The 16,515-nt window shown below is 36.1% G+C and overlaps 1 pseudogene; it reads left to right on the top strand.

Annotated features, from left to right (window-relative positions):
- Positions 1–1,242: 1,242 nt before the first annotated feature.
- LOC781924 (hCG15121-like pseudogene) lies at positions 1,243–1,611 on the top strand (annotated as a pseudogene).
- Positions 1,612–16,515: the final 14,904 nt, after the last annotated feature.

Below are 16,515 nucleotides of genomic sequence, written 5' to 3'. Positions count from 1 at the left end.
TGCAGTAGTCCCATCTGAGGACTCAGAGGATATGTATCTACATTGCTAAGTTCTTATCATCAAAGTTCTCAGGCACAGACATCTGAGAGTAATTTATGGAAAGTAAACTTTCCTGATATCCTCACTTGAAATAAATTATGTCATGAAACTAAAAAAAAAAAAAAAAAAGATTTAGTTTTTTGTTTTTTTTTTTACTTTTTACATTGCCTTTCTAGTATAATCTTAACCATGAGATTACTGCATATATCTATACAGAATTAATGTTAGCTTGCTGCTTCTAAATTCCATTGATAATATCTCTTGCCAACAATCCAGAAGAGCTGTGCAGACTGAAAACAGGAATCATAAGACCTTATAACAAAGTGTTTTTTAATAATAAAACAATGGGAGAATTTTTCTGATATTTGAAATCAATGCGAAGTTGGTGGATAGGGCTGTTCAGTATTTGGGAAAGAGCTAGAAGTACATTAAAAAGAAAAATTTAGCAAACATTTTGACTATGTTGGTGTCTAAATTAAAGTTTTGTGTTAGGTACAATAACTTTATAAAAACTATGTAATATTTGTTACTCACTGCCACCATCATCATTCAAACACACACACACACACACACACACACACACACAACACACACACACCCTCAGAGGAAAATAATAAACACAATAAAGAAGAAGCTTGTTGTAGAAAAAAGAACTGAATTTTGCTTAAAAATTTCCTGGTTGGAGACCTGACTCTGTCCATCAAAACTCACATAAACTCAGACAAGTAACAACCCACTGAAGCCGCAGTTTCCTCACCTCAAATGTGAAAGAACTGAACAAGGTATTTTAGTGGTTAAGCTGTCAAAATGTTTATTCATTTAATAAAACTAATTGCCTAAATATTTAATTCCTGAATTTTAATTTCTGAATTAGCTATATTAATGATTATTCACATCTGCACATAATGTGAGCAAATCCATCTTATTTCACTAAAGCTTTAGTATTGTCCCACGTTGTTTTGAATATATCAGGTGATAGACATGTCACAGATGCTATCAATACTTCAATTGCAACCTGAGAAAGTACACAGACACATGTCTTCTCAAAGTATGCACATTTAAGTCTCATTGTACCTATTGTTTTTCCTAACTTGCAATTAAGTCTATGAAACATACTCATCAAGTTCCAGGTAATGCCAAATTACAAGAAAAAGTCAACTTAAAAAAAAAAAAAAGGCTCTAATTGTGCAGGAAGCCTTCAAGATGGTGCAGAAGAAAGACAAGAAGCCTAAAAAGTCAACCTGGAAGTTTAATTTGGAGTTTACTCATCCAGTAGAAGATGGAGTTTTTGATTCTGGAAATGTTGAACAGTTTATGCTGGAGAAGGTTAAAGTGAATGGAAAGACTGGAAATCTTGGGAATGTCGTTCACATTGAACACTTCAAGAATAAAATCATAGTTGTTTCTGAGAAACAGTTCTCTAAAAGGTATTTGAAGTACTTTACCAAGAAATACCTTAAAAAGAACAGTCTTCATGATTGGCTTCCTGTGGTTGCATCTGACAAGGAGACTTATGAGCTTCGTTACTTCCAGATTAGACAAGATGAAGATGAATCTGAGTCTAAGGACTAGATGATGCCATCCTTTATAGGGCTTTGCTTGCTAATAAAACAAATTAACCATACTAAAGAAAGAAACATCTTGAAATGGACCTTTAGCTTATTAGTGGGGAAAAAAAAAAACATTACCCTTTATGTTAAATATTCATCTTTTTATTTAAGTGTATGCTGTTTATATGGTACTGGCCTTCCTTTAATACTTTCTTATATTTTTATTGCAGTATAGTTGATTTACAGTGTTGAATTAGTTTCAGGTGTATAGCAGAGTGAATGAGTTATACATATATCCACTTGTTCTTTTGTCATACAGAACACAGTATTGAGTCCAGTTCCCTGTGATATACAGCAGGTTTTTAGTTACATGTTTTATGTATGCTAAGTTGTTTCAGTCACATCCAACTCTTTGGAAACCCATGGACTGTAGCCTGCCAGGCTCCTCTGTCCATGGGATTCTCCAGGCAAGAACACTGGAGTGGGTTGTCACTTCCCACTCCATCTGTTTTATGTATAGTAGTGTGTATATGCCAGTGTCAATCTTCCAATGTACCCCACTCCCCTGTATCCCCTGGTAATTGTTAAGTCTACATCCGACTTCTGTTTTATAAATAAGTTTTTCCCCTTCCCCCCTTTAAATACTTTGTATATGCAATATTTAAATAGCTTATAGTTAGTGGAATTTCTTTCAGGATGTATGTAATATACTAATTTTACAGATGTCTTCAAGTTAAAAGTATATAGTGAAAAAAGCACAATTTGGGGTGTAACAACTATACAATAAAATATTTAGATTTGAAAAAAAAGAAAAACATGCAGAATAAGCATGAAAATATCGGAATCATAATTACATGTCAATATAAATTAAGGGTCAATGTAATAAACATAATAAGCCCCCTCCTCATCGTCATAGCTAGTTATTACTGAATCCTTTGTACCAGGCATGAATTTAAGAGGTATGTGCATGCTGTGCTAAGCTGCTTCAGTTATGTCCAACTCTTTGTGACCCCATGACTGTAGCCCGCCACATTTCTCTGTCCATGGGATTCTTCAGGCAAGAATACTGGAGTGGGTTGCCATGCTCTCCCTCAGGGGATCTTCCCAACCCAGGGATCAAACCCAAGCCTTTTATGTGTCTCCAATATTAGCAGGTGACTTCTTTCCCACTAGTGTCATCTGGGAAGCCCTTTTAAGAGATATAAATCATACATGATAGCATGAAATTCTACATTAGTCCAACAACTTTTAATATGTTTATATCAATAAAATAACTACATTTTGAAACAATAATCTATCTTCATAACTTAAATGTTTGGGATTGGGGAAACATTGATTATTATGTACATTTAACAAAAATTTAAGACAGGCTCATATGAGAGAAAATCAGATAAAACTACTAAGGAAAAAGTCTTAAGCCATGTATAAAAATTTTAAACAACTGCAAAAAAGAAAAAATATCTGTCAGGGTGTTATGGTTATGTGCAACCTGAGATCTGGGAGAACTGAAAAAGTGTTAGCCTCTAAGTCATGTCCAACTCTTTACGACCCCATGAACTCTAGTCTGCCAGGTTCCTCTGTCCATGGACTTCTCTAGGCAAGAATGCTGGAGTAGGTTGCCATTCCCTTCTCCAGGGGGTCTTCCCCTCCTAGGGGTAAACCCGAATTCTCTTGCATTGCAGGCAGACATATCTAGGAGAACACTTAAATGCAGCACAGCCTCAGTGTCAATGATAAACATTTAAAATCACCAGTAAGAATCAACTCCAGAGGTGCTTCTAGTAGAGACCAAACCATCAAATCATTCAGGAAAACTTCAGAGGCATATTCAGTCTGAGGGATAAGCTCAATATGAGAGCTGATGACCTTGATCAAATACATACCAATAAATAAATGCCAGTCTTTGAATGAAATCTATTTACAGCTTTGCCCTTTACACAATGAATTTGAAGTAACTTACAAAAAATACAAAAAATGTTTTAATAATTAAACATCTATATAAAATGATAATTAAAATATAATTAGGGTCAAGCAAATATGATGCAGCTATACCAATGCAGACGACTGATAGATCTTGCTCTTTGTATCTCGTGGTCAAGCAAATGAAACAAAATAAACAAAACAAAAAATAATATGGTTGTAATTGGGTATAAGTTAGAGAGTGAATCAAGACATAAAATTTAAATTTTACACATTGCTTCAACATTCCAATCCTTTGATAAATATGATTTTTTCCTCTACGCTTTGAGAAAGAATGAGTGGTACCCAGCTACACTTCTCTTGAGTCAAGATCTCAGAACACTAGGATGGTATGTAGAACATTAAATACAGATTTATACTCTTTGTGTAAATCTTTGTGTAAAACCACAGAAAAGATTGTTGTTCAGTTGCTAAGTCATGTCTGACTCTTTGGGATCCCTTATCCTTCACTATCTCCTGAAATTTGCTCAAATTCATGCTGAGTTGGTAAGGCTATCTAACCACCTCAACCTCTGCCATCCCCTTCTCCCTTTGCCTTCAGTGCTTCCCAGAATCAGGGTCTTTTCCAATGAATTGGCTCTTTACATCAGGTTGTCAGAGTACTCAAGCTTCAGCTTCAGCATCAGTCCTTGCAATGAATATCCAGGGTTGATTTCCTTTAGGATTGACTGGTTTTTTAAGTATAAATAGTGATTTGCTTGTATGGATTGCCATTTTCTATTATTTTTAAATTTGGGGGCATCATATATTTGTTTGCACCTCCACTGGAAACAAATAATCCTATCTTCTACAGACTACAATATTCTGGATTATATTTGTATAATACACATGCCTTGGAGTGAAAGACAAAATACATTTTGAACATATTTGACTTTGAATATTTAATGTACATTTTGAGTAAATTAAAAATTTGACTAACCAGTAATTTTGATGTTAAGAATAATTGCTCTAGAGTGTTTGTTAAATAAGAAACATGTGTTTCTTGAAATGAGACAAGATATCTTAATTGAACCCATACATTCAATTCAATTAAGCACCTCCTCTTTGGTGCTTAAGTTTTAAGAGTTTTAAGAGAAAATAAGTCAGGAGGAATACATGTTTCATCTCATGGTGACATCCTCCAAAAGATAAATAATCAGGGAATTGTTATATCTTCAAGGAGAATCATGTGAGAGCTAACTGTGGAATGATTGCTGCTGCTGCTACGTCGCCTCAGTCGTGTCCGACTCTGTGTGGCCCCGTAGAGGGCAGCCCACTAGGCTCCTCTGTCCCTGGGATTCTCCAGGCAAGAATACTGGAGTGGGTTGCCATTTCCTTCTCCAATGCATGAAAGTGAAAAGTGAAAGTGAAGTCGCTCAGTCGTGCCCAATTCTTAGCAACCCCATGGACTGGAGCCTACCAGGCTCCTCCATCCATGGGATTTTCCAGGCAAGAGTACTGGAGTGGGGTGCCATTGCCTTCTCCAGTGGAATGATTAAGTAGAAAATTAATATGTTAGTTTCAGGGTTTCAAAGTCAAAGGTTTCAAAGGTTTAATTAACATTTATTAGTTTTGTGTTCCTTATCAGGTATGGAATATCTAAAAACCCAGTTTTCATAGTACCTGCTGTACTGTTTTTTGTAATGAATTTAGCATTTCTGCTAAAGTAAGTGTCAATAACATCAGTTATTGTTATCATCATTAGTAGTAGTAGTAGCAGCAGTAGTAGTAATGTGCATGCATGCTCAGTCATGCCCGACTCTTTGTGATCCCATGAACTGTAGCCCACCAGGCTCCTCGGGCCATGGGATTACTCAGGCAGGAATATTGGAGTGGGTTGCCATTTCCTTCTCCAGGGAATCTTCCCAACCCAGGGACCGAATCCACATCTCCTGTGTCTCCTGCCTTGGCAGATGGATTCTTTACCACTGTGCCACCTGGGGAGCCCCAGTGATAGTAATAGTAGCAGTAAATAGTAAATGCTAAACAAACATCAATTATTATTGTTATTATTATCTGAGATGGGAAGAAAATGAGGCAAGCAATTATAAAGGATTCGCATTATGGTCTTGTGGTGAGAATTTTTTTATCACTGTTATAGTCTATATAATATGTCATTAAAATTATAGGTGCCTTTTTATGTAAATATTTAATCCAGCTGGATTTAAGCCTGTATATGGTATAAGGTAAGGATTTAACTTTTTTATTCCCCAGAGAAGACTATTTCCTATACCTTCTACTAAATGGTTCAAGTTTTCTTCATTGGTTTATGATGCCACCAATATTATATCACAATTTTATATTTACATGGTTCTAGTTCAGATTTCTTCAGTTTATTCCATTGGTTTATTTACACATTCTTATGCCAATTCCTTGGACTGCAAGGACATCAAACCAGTCAATCCTAAAGGAAATCAGTCCTGAATATTTAAGGACTGATGCTAAAGCTGAAACTCCACTACTCTGGCCACCTGATTTGAAGAATGGACTCATTGGAAAAGACCCTGATGCTGGGAAATATTGAAGGTGGGAGGAGAAGGGACAACAGACAATGAGATGGTTGGATGGCATCACCAACACAATGAACATGAGTTTGAGTAGGCTCCAGGAGTTGGTGATGGACAGGGAAGCCTGGCGTGCTGCAGTCTATGGGGTCACAAAGAGACACGACTGAGTGACTGAACTGAACTGATGCCAATTCCACAACCATCTTCATAGTGTAAACTTGTAGTCTATCTTAATGTCTGTTAATAAACTATACATTCTACAGTCTACTATAAATGAACTTCTTTGTTTGAATATCATACTTGTAACCCCTCATTTGGTGAAAAAAAAGTTATTTAGTGAAAGAAAGATAATTTAACATTTTTTTGTTTTGCTTTTCAAGAGCTCATTCACATAACGTAGGTTACTCTTTTGATAATGTAAGCAGTTGTACAAAATTCTTGTGTATAGCACAAGTCGTTACAGAAATTATATTACATAAACATATGTTAAGACAATTGGAGAAGGCAATGGCACCACACTCCAGTACTTTCGCCTAGAAAATCCCATGGACAGAGGGGCCTGGTAGGCTGCAGGCCATGGGGTCGCTGAGGGTCCGACAGGACTGAGCGACTTCACTTTCACTTTTCACTTTCATGCATTGGAGAAGGAAAGGCAACCCACTCCAGTGTTCTTGCCTGGAGAATCCCAGGAACGGGTAAGCCTGGTGGGCTGCCATCTATGGGGTCGCACAGAGTCGGACACGACTGACGAGACTTAGCAGCAGCAACATAGCACAGTAGTAGATAAAACAACTGATTGAAACTTTTATTCTATATTTTGGTTATGGTTAAAAGTTTACATTTTATATATTTGCAATTTTTCTCATAACTCTAACTGTTTTCAGAGGGAACTACTCTTGAAATGTGAAAGCTAGTTTTTTTTTTTTTTTCTGTAAATATTCTAGGAACACAGAACATGCCTTTTTTTTTCTGTAAATATTCTAGGAACACAGAACATGCCTTTCTTGTCTATGTCTATGTTTTTTTCAGTAAGTATGCATTAATACTTCACTCTCAAAGATCAAGATCAAACATGTGCAAGGCTTTTCAGTTCACAGGTAATTAGGCTTATTGCTGAATCTATTTCCTTCTCTGTCTTGCCAGATTTGATTTTGGCCAAACATATTACAAACTGAGAGATGCTAATTCAAAGAGACATTTACAAATTGGAGAAGTAATCACAGGCACACAGCACAGTTAGGAAAGATTGCATGTGGGTAGGTTAAAAAAGGAAGCCAGAACTCACAGGCAGAATATGCTGTGAGTAAAAAGAAAGAAAAAAAAAAAGTATTATAGGACACAGAATAGAGATTTGGTAACTGTCTTTTCAACCGAGCATACTGAAAAGACAATTTGTTTTAAGCTCTCTTTCTTCCTAAAAGTAGAATGCTCACTTGGTCAGTACTGAGAACTTGAAATCAATAAACCACTGGAAGAAAAGTACTAGTCCTTGGTAAGTAGGTTTTCTGACATTATCTCCCTGTGTTTGATGGTGGCAGGGCTTCTGGTATTCCCATAAATTCCTTCCACCAAAAAGCAGAGATGAGAAAATAAAGACAAATACAAAACCAAACAATTCTGTACAAGGGGAGGAAAAGTTCACCCTACTTCAGTATACATGATTTTATACTTTTTTACCTGATTACTAACAGAAATCAGGATTGCAAATGATTGGTACAGAGATAATAATGATGCATAAATTTCTGAGTCACATAGACTAGAATCTTAAATAAAAATTCCAAGGGAGTCAAAGAATCAACCTATGCAGAAAAGATCTCTCTATCAACTATGAAACTGGTATAAAATTTCATAGCATTATTTATCTAACATTGAAACATTCTAGTTACCATGGATTGAAACATGAAAAGAGACTGTGAGCAATTTTTCCAGTTAAAATAAGATGGTGTCTGTTACAAAATGAAAGGTCTCTAAACTTATTCTTATATCAATAGGAAGACTGAATCAGTTCAGTTCAGTTCAGTCGCTCAGTTGTGTCCAACTTTTGCAACCCCCTGTACCACAGCAGGCCAGGCCTCCTTGCCCATCACCAACTCCCAGAGTTATCCAAACTCATGACCATTGCATTGGTGATGCCATCCAATCATCTCATCCTCTGTCATCCCCTTATCCTCCCGCCTTCAATCTTTCCCAGCATTAGGGTCATTTCAAATGAGTCAGTTCTTCGCATCAGGTGACCAAAGTATTGGAGTTTCTGCTTAAACATCAGTCCTTCCAATGAATATTCAGGACTGATCTCCTTTAGGATGTACTGGTTGGATCTCCTTGCAGTCCAAGGGACTCTCAAGATTCTTCTCCAACACCACAGTTCAAAAGCATCAATTCTTTGGTGCTGAGCTTTATTTATAGTCCAACTCTCACATCCATATGTGACTACTGGAAAAACCATAGCTTTGACTAGATGGACCTTTGTCGGCAAAGTAATGTTTCTACTTTTTAATATGTTGTCTAGGTTGGTCATAACTTTCCTTCCAAGAAACAAGCATCTTTTAATTTCATGACTACAGTCACCATCTGCAGTGATTTTGGAGCCCCCCAAAATAAAGTCAGCCACTGTTTCCACCGTTTCCCCATCTATTTGCCATGAAGTGATGGGACCAGATGCCATAATCTTAGTTTTCTGAATGTTGAGCTTTTCAGTAAAATTTTAGTGTGTGATCTCATATTTACTCTGTTAGCTGGTATTTACTTTCTAGGACCCTGTTTTTATTAATGCTGATGTCTAAATCTTTCAGTATTAACAAATCAATAATAGAAAACTGGGAAAGAAAACTGATTTTGAATATGGGCATAAAAGAATATGTAAGAAAAAGAAAGAAGAATGTTATGTATATTGGAATATGCTATGCTATGCTATGCTAAGTCACTTCAGTCATGTCTGACTCTGTGCGACCCTAGAGATGGCAGCCCACCAGGCTCCCCTGTCCCTGGGATTCTCCAGGCAAGAACACTGGAGTAGGTTGCCATTTCCTTCTCCAATGCATGAAAGTGAAAAGGGAAAATGAAGTCGCTCAGTTGTGTCCGACTCCTAGTGACCCCATGAACTGCAGCCTACCAGGCTCCTCCATCCATGGGATTTTCCAGGCAAGAGTGCTGGAGTGGGGTGCCATTGCCTTCTCCGATATTGGAATATACTGATACTATAAAACATACATAAACTGTGTACTAATTAAAAAAGGGAAAAGCCAATTTAATTCATACTTTATCATTGAAGGACAAAAAGTCTATATGTTTACAAATATATAAGGAACATCAACTTTTATTTTTAATTAGGTCATCAACTAATTATTTACAACTTTACATTACCTTTGCTGCTGTTATTCAGTCACTAAATCTTGTCCAACTTTGTGACCCCATGGACTGCAACATGTCAGGCTTCTCTTCCTTCACTATCCCCTGGAGTTTCTCAATATAGCTAACTTTCAAAATGTCTATATTTTAAAAAATCTTTTATTTAACAATAAATATTAATAATTTCTTTTAGAGACAGATTACATTGGGTGTATTATAAAAGTGACATCTGAGTAGTCATTATTTCCCTTTCCAAAGTAATTTCATATATTGAAGATAAGCCTATCAATTATAAGGCTAGTATTTTTCTGTGTATGTGTGATTTTACGTGTGTGCATTTATTAAATACATTTTATGATACACTTTAAGGAAAAAAATTCCACATGGATTGACAAATATTATAGACAGATATACATGTATACCCAAATATTTTGTTTAATTGTTTTAAAGGATAATAAGAATCAAAGTCTATGACAGTAGGGTAAACTAGTTATTGGTTTATCAGTTTCTCATGACAGTGCGTATCTCATAGTTAGAAATTTTTCTTTCCAAATATACCAAGAAAAACATAACTAAAACTTCCTCAGTGAGGACAGAATCAAAGGAGGGAAAAACAAGTGAGTATCTCTGATCATGACTGGAGAACTCTGAATTGGCTTCAAAGAATCAGTTTAATACACAACTTGTCCTAAAATTAATTTGCTTGCTGAAATTGTGATATAGTCATTGGCTTATTCAGTCTTTAGACTATTTTTGACCACATTGTGTCTAGGCCTGGGCAAGACGGGCACCAGTAAGCCTATCTTGGTAAAGAAAACTCAAGCCCTGATCTTGAGAATCTTACATGTACTGAGGAAAAGAGACAAATGAGAAAATACAAGACATCAGATCCATGGTGGTACATAATAAACGCTATGGGACACAGAGAGAAACCATTCAGCTTTGGAGAGTTTAGGAAAACTTAGTAGAAAAGTAAAATTGAAACTAAGACTTACAGTCGAATGGAATGAAAATACATCTCATACTGTATGTAATGGTGGTGATAATTTGAGAAAGAGGGATATTCGTCAGGCAGAATAAACAATTTGTACAAAATACTTATAGTGATTCTCAAATATTGACTCATAGATTGCTCCAAGTCCACACTGAATTTTGTGACAATTCACGATGAAGTAGAACACATAAAGGAAAGAAAATATTTCCTAAATTTAAATATATCTAGATGGGTTTTAAATGTTTGAATCTACATAATAGTTTTAGTATTAAAGTGTTCCTTATTATATGAAATAATTGTGATATATATAGATATAAATATGTGATATATGTATATATACTGTGTATGTTTACTAAATATATATTTTGAGATATATATGTACATATAGGATGTGTAAATACATATATATTTAGCCTCCTTGCTCAGTAAATGCACAGTTTGTAAGACTGCATACCCATATGTCCTTTTGTTTTTATTTTCTTTCCATGAAATTACTCCAAACATCCACCAGCTGTTGCTTAAGTGAACTGCACAGACATCAGTATATAGAGAATATTCAGAGACACACTTGAGAAAGCTTTGAACCTACCCAAAGTAGGTTACAGAGGTAACCTGGGCCAAATAATAGAGAATCTTATATTTTAAATTGTTTGCACTTTTCCCTTGATCTATTGGAAAACATTACAGAATTTTAAATAAGAAAGTGAGAAGATTAAATGTGTCCTTTTGAAGTATTTTCTTAGCTGGCACATAAAGAACAAAGAGTTGTGGGTCAAGACTGAATGAGACATGAGACGTAGTAAAATGGCCTGTTACAGTAATACAAGAGACACTTGACATTGTTTTAGTCTAAGGCAGTATCAACGAAGACAGGGAGCTATAGTGATCTAATAGGATCTGTGGGTACATAAAAATGCATAGAAGAGTCTGCTACGTATTCTTATATATTTATTATACTCCAGTATATTTATTACAAGTGTTGAATTCTTATTCAAAGGACAATAACAATCCATTTAGATATATATATATATATATATATATGTGTGTGTGTGTGTGTGTGTATGTATATGTGTGTATATATATATATATATATATATATATATATATATATATATATACTGGGAGAAGATAAAATATCAATGACATCTTTTAGTGACTCCCCCATATAAAATTTTTCTCATGCTTCCAAAATCTTTGAAATGACATTTTTCTCCATTTAAAGTGCCCTTTGCAGCCTATCAACTACTCCAAATACTTAAAAGACAGTGATCCTCTCATACATAATGGTTTGTTTAATTTTGAGTTTTATTACATTCATCATGTTTACAGATGAAACACCAGGCATTAAGTTCATGTAGAAAGACATGACTAACGTTACTTTGCAAGATAACTGTAAACAATTATTACAACACTAATAGAACCAACACTGGGTATAATGGAGAAACTTCTAAAACAAGCTAATGTTCTACAGAAAACATCAGCCTAAAGAACTACATCCTACCAAGTATGCATAGTGATTTAAAGTCACACAATTATTACTTTAAAACTTCTTGGTAGCCTTTATTACAATCACCAATTTTATAATACACATAGATGCAGATTAAAATAAAAAATGAAAGCTAATATTTTTAAACTAATAGTGTTGCCTATAGGATTGTTTCTCTAGATCTGAATTTTAATTCTGATTTAATCAATACCTCTAACTAATAGCAACTATATTTGTCAAAGAAATATCTTTGAAGTACTTGCATTCCAAATACTGTGTTAGACGTTGAATGAATGGGTTGGGAATATCCCCTGTAGGAGGGAATGGCTATCCACTCTAGTATCCTTGTCTGGAGAATCCCATGGACAGAGGAACCTGGCAGGCTATAGTCCATGGGGTTGCAAAGGGTCAGACAAAACTGAGCGACTAACACACACAGAGATTGAATGAAGCTTTAAAAGAAGAATCTATCACCACAAAATGTAGAATTGAAAGCACTCAAAAATACTAGAATCATTTGAGTAGTGTTTAGTAAATACACTGTTTACAAAGTCATGGGTAAGGTCGATCAGAACACAACTGAGGAGAGGGATCTGTTACTGGAACCCTGTCTGAGAGTATAAGAGAGGGACAGTACTCTGGAGAGGAAGCCACCTTCAGAGGGGCAGGGCCCTTTGTCAACAAACACTTCCAGCCTAACGTGATCCTTACAAAAAAGAACAAGAAAAAACATAGGCATTTAATTCCCCTGTATCCCCCTCTCTACTCTTGTACTGAAGTTTCAATACTGGCTGAACCCAAATGAAGAGCAGGAGATAAGGGGGCTTATTGATGATAATCATCCACATCACCATTCCATAGAAGAGAGCAGGGTAGAGAAAAATCTCAGTGAGCAAATGGACAATACCCAGAAGTTACATAATGTAGTAGGCAAGTGATCATAGTTCTTGGATGTGCCTGCTCTAATAGCAGTGAATAATACCACTTATTATTCTATAATAAGAATAATATTATTAGGAATATAAGAATATTATTATTATTAATATTATTCTTAATAATATTCTTAAGAATATAAGAATATTATTATTCTTATTATTCTGTTCTAGTGAAAGCAACTCACAACAAAACATGCTTATCATGAAATATTAAGGATGAAATGGAATTAGCCAGGCAAAGAGAGCAGTCTAATACACTAGACTCACATTTCTCATACTTTTGTATACATTCACAGACCCATTTTAAGAGGAAAAGAAACATACAAAAATCCACAGGCCCTAGAATTTGCTTAAGTTATTTATTTAAATGTAACTTGATATGTTCAACTATAAAGCTAAATATAAACATATTTGTTTATTGTACATAATGCAGTATAAACTTGCAACAAAATAAGTTAATGACAATATAAAACAAAATACAAATTAATACTGATATAATTGAAAAATAGAGTTTTGTGGAAACCAATTGCTTTTTGTAGAATATAAAGTAAATATAAATATCAGAGACTTTTATAGAGAGCATACATATAGAACCAAAATTGAGTACTAGCTCAATTTTCTGGCCTCTTGAAACATTCAAGACACGAGGGGTCCTCATTCACAGATTTTTGTTTTATGTATGTTTTTTTACCCTCACCTTACAAGAAAGCTTCTTTTCCATATCAAGGCGACCTTCCTTCTGGTAGTTTGGTGGTTGAGTCACTAAGTCATGTCCGACTCTTGCAACCCTGTGGACTGTAGCCCGCCAAGCTTCTCTGTCCATGGAATTTTCCAGGCAAGGATACTGGAGTGGATTGACATTTCCTTCTCCAGGGGATCTTCCCGACACAGGAATCAAACCCAGGAATCAAACCCAGGTCTCCCGCATTGCAGGCAGATTCTTTACCGACTGAGCTACAAGGGAAGACCTTCCTTCTACTTTATCCATACACATGAAAATCAGAGTACCATATCCTATGGCTACGGTGGAGAATACAAGCAAGTATAAACACTGTCTTAGGGTCATCGTAAGGAAGTATCATAGAATAAATGGATTGAAAATAGCAGAAATGTATTTCTCACAGTTCTGGAAGCTGGAAGTCTGAGTTCAGGGTAAAAGCAAACTTGAGTTTGTGGAGAGCCTTTTGCTTAATTGCAGAAATTAACTTCTCTTTGCATTCCCCCACTCCCCTTTGGAAGAAAGAGAACCAACTAGCTACCTGACCTCTTCTTATAAGGCTACCTGATATGAAGAGCTAACTCACTGGAAAAGACCCTGATGCTGGTAAAGATTTAGAGCAAGAGAAGAAGGGGGTGACAGAGGATAAAATGTTTGAATGGCATCATTGACTCAATGGATATGAGTTTGAGCCAACTCTGGGAGGTAGTGAAGGACAGGGAAGCATGGCACGTTGCAGTCCGTGGGGTCACAAAGAGTTGGACATGACTGAGTGACTGACCAGTAACAACAATCTCATTCCTGAGAGTTCATCCTCATGACCTAATTACCTTCCAAATGCCCCACCTCCTAATACCATCACATTGGGATTAAATTGGCCTTCCTAGGTGGTGCCAGCGATAAAGAATCCACCTGCAAGGCAGGAGACCCAGGTTCGGTCCCTGGGTCAGAAGATCCCCTGGAGCATTAAATGGCAACCCACTCCATTATTCTTACCTGGGATATCCTATGGTCAGAGGAGCCTGATAGGCTACAGTCCATGGGGTCACAAAGACAGATTAGATTTTAACATAGGAATTTTGCAAGGACACAGACATTCCAGTCCATAACAAGCAATTTACATGTTAGTTCTGGCACTTAGATTGTCTTCCAGATGTTTCAAAATGTACTCATATTAATCTTCTTTAAGCCATCATAAACATAAAAACAAAAGTATATATCTGTTCACAAGTATATCTCTGTCCTCCTATTAAGGAACTGCATTGCTCAATCTTACTGCAATCATGCAAATATTTTGCGGATTTTAGAAATTTGCCTTATGTTACACAGTGTTTCTAAAACTTAAAGTGAAACAAAATTCCTTGGAGAGCTTTCTAAAAATGTGATATTGCAATCCAACTTTAAATACTGGTTGGCTGGGGTTATACATTTTAATAGGCATCCCAGATGACTTTGATGTAGATGATTCACTGCTGAGATTTTAGATAACACTGATTTAAAGATTCAAATTCTCATATAAAATACCAGGAAATCAATAACTAAGAGAATTTGATTAGGATTTATTTATGGTCATGATTTTGTAGACTAGATTAACACAGAATCTTAGTGTAGTATTTATTTAAAACACAAGTCTTTATTAGGCAATACCAGGTTGCATGTACACCAGTTGGAAAAACTTTTAAGATGCATTCCTGCTTCCCACTGGGACTGACCAGCAGTTTCTTCCTTCTGACCAGCAGTTTCTTCCTCTTCCTGCCAATTTTGTATTCTTCTACTTTTACTCATCCTTTAGTTTTATCTCAGAAATATCACTCACAGGTAAACTTCTCAAACTCCTCTGAAAAATGTTCTTTTAGCAACATGGACCTTCTCTTGTAAGTACTTATTCACATCTGTAGAGTAATACTTTATGGTGACCTCCATATATAGATATAGATATAGATCTCTTCCCAGAGACCCATTAGGAGTCTCTCTGTCATGTTGAAGTTATGTTTGGATGTGTGGCATGGTTAATCAGTGAAAGGTGAGCAAAAGTGACAGGTATCACTATCAGGTAGAAGCATTAGGAACCCATATGCAATTCTCTCTGCTCTCTCCTTCCCAACATGCTCAGATGGTGCCTGCTACTTCAGTATAAATTCCAGAGTCAGAATACTATGTGCAGCAGCCCTTGTTGACAAATTACAGTGTGTGGCATGAGTGAGAAATACTTGTCACCTTAATCCCCTAATATTTAGAGTAGTTTATCAGAGCAAAAAAAAAAAAAAAAAACTGACATGTCACAGGTGTCATTTTACATTTATATGGCTGACTATTTACCTACCCCATCTAATTATGATCCTAGGGAGGGATAAGATTTTTGTTTGGTTTTGCCGACATGTGCTTTCTATTGCATTTCCAACAAACAACGGCAGTCTCCTTGATAATCAGGGATAGTGTTAATTTTCAAGGCATGTGACTTTTTACAATTTTTTTTTATATCAGAGTATAGTTGAGTGACAATGTTGCGTTAGTTTCAGGTGTACAGCAAAGTGATTCAATTATACATGTACATATATCTATTTTTTTCAAGTTATTTTCCCATTTAGGTTATTGACAAATATTGAACAGAATTTATTGTATTACACAATAAGTTCTTGTTGGCTATTTATTTTAAATATAGCAGTATGTACATACATATGATATTTTTGATACCTGCTGCTGCTGCTAAGTCGCTTCAGTCGTGTCCGACTCTGCGAGACCCCAAGGATGGCAGCCCACCAGGCTCCCCCGTCCCTGGGATTCTCCAGGCAAGATCACTGGAGTGGGTTGCCATTTCCTTCTCCAACGCATGAAAGTGAAAAGTGAAAGTGAAGTCGCTCAGTCGTGTCCAACTGTTCGTGACACCATGGACTGCAGCCCACCAGGCTCCTCCGTCCATGGGATTTTCCAGGCAAGAGTACTGGAGTGGGGTGCCATTGCCTAGTGAATATCTAGTAG

This window comes from Bos taurus, chromosome 20, assembly GCF_002263795.3.
Source record: "Bos taurus isolate L1 Dominette 01449 registration number 42190680 breed Hereford chromosome 20, ARS-UCD2.0, whole genome shotgun sequence".
Lineage (NCBI taxonomy): Eukaryota > Metazoa > Chordata > Mammalia > Artiodactyla > Bovidae > Bos > Bos taurus.
The sequence above is the reverse complement of the archived record's forward strand: the minus strand, read 5'-3'. Positions and strand labels throughout refer to the sequence as shown.